Source organism: Malaya genurostris, chromosome 2 (genome assembly GCF_030247185.1).
Source record: "Malaya genurostris strain Urasoe2022 chromosome 2, Malgen_1.1, whole genome shotgun sequence".
Taxonomy (NCBI): Eukaryota; Metazoa; Arthropoda; class Insecta; order Diptera; family Culicidae; genus Malaya; species Malaya genurostris.
The window spans coordinates 17,422,870-17,428,468 of record NC_080571.1 but is presented as its reverse complement, the minus strand read 5'-3'; positions in this window follow the sequence as shown (position 1 = coordinate 17,428,468).

The following is a 5,599-nucleotide window of genomic DNA, read 5'->3' as shown; positions in this document are numbered from 1 at the left end:
GATATTTATAGGCTTCTCACGTTCAGGCGATTTCAGAATTGTGCGTTCCGCACACTCGACTCAATACCAGGCTGCACCAGATTTGACATTGAATGGAAATTTTTCATTCAATGAACTGCCGGATAAGCTCGAATAAGGCAGCCAGCTGCATTCTGACAGTGACTGATGCAACCGAAGCAGAGCATTGTTACGAAAGTTCTCACTATTCAGTGCATTTTGCGAAACGGAGAGAAGGCAGTGCCGTGCTTGAAACTAGAATCGATCGACAGTTCGGTGATGTGAAGACCGAAGTATCGTCAGCTCCTAACATCAATTTCCAGCTTGCATCGATTTTCAATGATTGAAAATTGAATAGAAACTGGATTGCTCAAAATCGAATGTCAAGATGGGAACACGTTTTCGTCTGAACATTTTGGTTTCTAGGTAGAAATTAAATAGGATCGTTGCATGAATCAATCAACCGTCATGCATACTAACATCGTCTTCGATTGATGCCAAATCTGACATTATCCTAAAAGCTGTCAATTCGTTCGTTTACGTTTAGTTTTGAAGCTGGGTTCAACGCCATTCAACTTAATATCGTGTTTCGTTTTCGCACGAGAAACCTGGTTTTGGCTCAATTCAGTCTCATTACTTTGCACTGAAACTTAGTTTTGATTTAAAATCGACTTCAAACGAATAGTTCGACAACAGATAGGGTGGAAACTCAGTTAGATTTGGCATCAAAAGGATATGTCATTAATATCGTATAATTAGAGAAATCAAATCCATCTCGGGACTGTTCTGATGGAAAATCAACAATTTAGTAGTAGTGATAAAGATTTATTTTTGTACTGGCAAGAAATAATATAGCCACTAGACAAAAATTTACCCAAATTTCCTTCACTGAATGATTAAAAACATATCTAATGCACTCTTCCTTGTAGAGCTTTGAGTTTATAGACTTAATCCTAACCAAAATAAAATCACTCTTTACCCGCTGTTATTGAATCGCTTGTTAAATAAGTCATTTTCTAGAAAAGTTAGATGTGAAAATCCACACAAAACAAAGAAAGAAATTTTTTAATTCATTTAATCAATAGAATCGGAATTTCAACTAAGAAAACTTTTACTGGAGAATTGAGGGACATATGGTCAGCTCTCATTTTCTATCGTTTCGTCATCGTCGTTGTTGTTATTTTGTGTTTACTGTTGTTATTAAGGGGTGAGGCCAGTAGGTCGCGTATAACCACGTGCCTCGCTTTGCGTAATACATTCCTCTCCAAGCTCTCTCGCAAATGTGAAAAAATGACTCTCGATGTGGCCGGGTGGCCTAGAAAGTTTTGATATTTTCGGTTACAAGTTTGACTACATCACATAAAATCCAATGAAGCTACCGCTTGTTTGGTAGCCTTGCTGAGCCGATTTTATTTCTCTCTCATGTTTCGTTACGTTACCAAGAAACTGGAGCATAAAACAATGGCGCCGCCATAGAAATCGACTTACCTTCACAAAATTAATATTCACTTCATTTTTATCGCCACAACACCTATGTTTTCATGCACTAATCGCATCTAAATTAAATTATCTAGACATTTTCGAGATAGTTTTTTGATCCATGCTTTTGAAGGCGAAATATTCAATGAACATGTTGAAAAACGGCGTTTTCAGCTATGCAATTCTTCCTTCAGAAAAAAGATTTTCTCGACCGCTAAAATCAATGAATCATTCTGAAATTTTCACAGAATAATCTAAGCTAATTTTCTAAGAGATTGTCTGTTGTTTTTTTTTATATTTTTCACCGCTTCTGAGAAAATTAGATTTAAAGCGCGGAAATAGCCTTCTAAAACACACTGGCCTCAGACCTTAAGGGCTGAGGACAGTACCGTAAAGTGGTAGGTTTTTTTGCTACTTTCCCGTTTCAAATTAAATTTTCTTGGAAACGGTGCAGAATATAGAAAAACCCACCTGACAATGTCTTCGAAGTTTAGTTGAGAATATTCTGTGATATTTTCAGAATGATTCATTGGTTTTAGCGGTCGTGTTGCATTTTTTTCTGACTGAAGAACTGCTGAAAATTGGAACGCTCGGAAATGCATACCTCTACTTGTTCATCGAATATCGAATGAAGGCTGGTATCATAAATATACCATGACAAAATCTAGGTACTAAATTAGATGCGATTAGTACATAAAAACCTATATGATATCGCGATAAAAATAAAGTCTTGTATTTTTCTGTGAAACAAAGTCAGTTTCAATGCATCCGCCATTTTTTTTTCGCTTTGGTTTCCTGATAGCATTCTGAAAAAGGAGAGAAAAATAAAATTGGCTCGACAAGGCTGCCAAACACACAGACGTTTCATTGTATATAAACACATTTTTTGTTTCGCATTCAATCTTTGTGAAAGTTGAATATTTTTTCATTGTTCATTGGAATCTATGTAATGTTCGGGTTTAGGTGATAAATTTTTTCATCAAAATAATAACATGTATGCTGGCAACCCGGTACAGTTTGCTCATATACGCGAGAGTACAAGAGAAATACGATGCGCAAAAAAAATTGAGCGAGCCACGTGGTCGATTTCAAACTCAACACGTGACCCTCTGTCCTCAGACTTAATGTAGAAATTGATTTTAGTGCTATTGGAAGCGATGATTTTCTTTATTTCACTATGGTCGCACTTGTTGTTTTGGAGGATAAGGGCGGTTGTTCGATAGACGCATTGTTATTTTTGTTTATTGACTCAGGCTGGACAGTTTTTCTTGTCTTTTATTGAAGGTTTTTTTTCGCATTTTTAATGCAAGGTATATCGTAGTGAGCCAACAGTCACTTTCCATATTATATAGATCCATGCTGAAAAATTAATATTTCTCTGATATATTGAAGTTACTTCCAACGATGACAAAATGGTTTTGAAATATTGTTGCACCATGTCACTGTTTTAAACGTTTATCAACATTTTTAGAAATAAAAAAGTCGCCGTTCTTGGCTGGCTGGGAGATTCTTAGGACATGTATCCAAGGATGGCTTTTATCGTATCAAAGAACGTTCACTGGCAACTCTTCACGATTGAATCAGTGCCATCAAAGAGTGTTGGAAATCATCGCTTATTCTCGTTTCGCGATCCGATTCTATACAGGCAGTTGACAATTGCGATAGAATCATTTTACTATTGCCGCTTATTCTAACTATGTGCATATAACCTTTGTATAAGTTGTGTCTATGGAAATGTCTGTGAATGCTCCGCACAAGGGTTTTGAAATATTGCAACCTAGTACGAGAAACATCAAGTTGAATCATCGATTCGATTTTCTGCAATAATTGTCAACTTGCGATTCTTTCTTGGGAAATTGCACACAGCACGATCATCATTACCGGACTGTAATTTTTTTTAAGGGCCGTGAAATACTCAGAGTATGAAGTGGAGCGAAGGAATGTAGAAAAATTCTCTCGCGGTTCATGCATTGAGAGACTCGAGTTCTTGTAGCATCTTCTACCGGATTGAAAATGTTGTATACAATATAGATAGCAATATAGCAGCTTCTGTCAAATTTTCGGCAATCACCAACACTGCATGTATCCTATACACGGAACGACCGAAATTAGATCTGCGCGTAATTCGCATTGCTTTTTTTGAAGTAGTTTATTTTAACAACAAAATGTCTAAAATAACTATAGAATTAGTTAAAATTGAGAATTTGCTTTGCTGAAAAAAACTCTTATTTTCAGAGAATGTGTTTATTTGGCGAATATCCTGGACTTTTTCATTCAATTTTATTCAATCCAACACGAAATTTTCATTGACAACTAATTTTGTTATTAAAATAAGAAAATTTGACTCTATTATCTATCACCATCATTACTAAAGGACAGAACAAAGAAAACGAAAATGAAATTGGTTCTATTCACAAATTTATTAGCCAAAAATTCATGAGAAATATCAAAGCAAAACAATTCATTAAATAGCTTGAAAGGACAGTCTTGTTGAAACTGCTTGAAAATTATTTTGATGTTTCTCGCATGTGTTACGAAAGTGTATTTATTCAGAATTTGTGCGCATTTGAAGCGATTATGCGTAATAATGTTTTTACGCGTAACAGTGAAGTAAGTTTCGAATATTGCACTCTAATTGTATATGTCAAATGATGTTTTTTGTATCTTCCAACCTTCCGGGTTACGCTGTCTAGTGTATTACTTGTATTCGGTTTTTATTTTCCGAGCGCTCAAAGTTTTCAGTGAGAGAGTCGATTTCGCGAAGTTGAATGAAGAAAACAGCGATTTAGCTTGAGTTTGAGCTTGAGCGACCACCCCTGGTTGCTACTCCGTTACTGATCGGGATTAGCTGAAATTGTACAGGGAATTTCTAGATGATCCAACCTGGGACTGGTAAATCATCTTTCAACGTACATCTTCTGGTAACCCCAGAATTCATTGATCAGTACCGGCGCCGGCCAGGCCCGAACGTAGATCGTCTAAGGAATGGGAAGGGATGTTAGTCCAACACTTGTTGTTACTAGAGGCCGTATATACTACTGCGCACTCCACAAGTGTCACGGGAGAAGGATATTTGTTAGTAAAAATTTCAGCATTGATAGTATTCGCGCGCAACTCATTATGTTCCTGTTTCAAGATGCTCGGATGCACCACTAAACTCACTGACTTCCTTAGTGAACGTTTCAACATTATCCTATATTGAAGTCCCGGGAAGTCTTGATTCACAGCTCTTATTCAAGGAAACTGAAGAAACATTTTCAATAGTATCGCGTCCCTATTTTTTTATAAATGTAATTACGTGATACAAAATAAACGAGTAAATAGGATTTAGTCAAAATAGGTGATTCATTGCATTGACATATTCTAAACAGTTGTTAAATCACCAAATAAAGGTCAACAGATTTCACGCTCGTCGCGACTATTTTTTATTACTTCCGCTTTATTATTTGAATTATTTATTAAAATTATTAATTGGTTATATTGGTTGATCTAGGCAGCCGGCTACCGAGAAAAATATTAATTTATTGTTTTTTTTATTATTTCATCCTGCAGTAACATCAATTCCAAGGTCGAATACTTTCTTATGCAAATTCCAATCATAAGCTGGTCCCAAACTGGCCCTAAAAGCGGATACATGGTTACTTGGTCCTGTCCTGTAGGCACAAATCCCCGAAAATATGGGGAACGTGCCGTTATGAGCCAATTTATTCTGAAGGGTACATCAGTAGTCATTTAGTGTCTGTTGATTCGGTAATATAAGAAATTAAAGATACATCGCAAGCAAAGAATCAACAAACCACTCTCTGCTACTACTATGTATTTCTTTGAAGTAAAGGAAATATAAAATATCTTATATAAAAAGGATATGCCGTCACTGTGGAAACCAACTTTTGAAACGAGACCCGGAGGGCCGAGTGTTATATACTGTATGTATGTGACTAAAATATGCACTTGATTTCCTCAAAGATGGCTAACAATATTTTCACAAACTTAGACTAAAATGAAAGGTCTTATGGTCCCATACGTTGCTATTGGATTTCATCCGAGTCCGACCTCCGGTTTCGGAACTATAAGGTAAAGTGCGTTGAATTCATTTAAATTTGACTAATAAGTCTTTTATAAA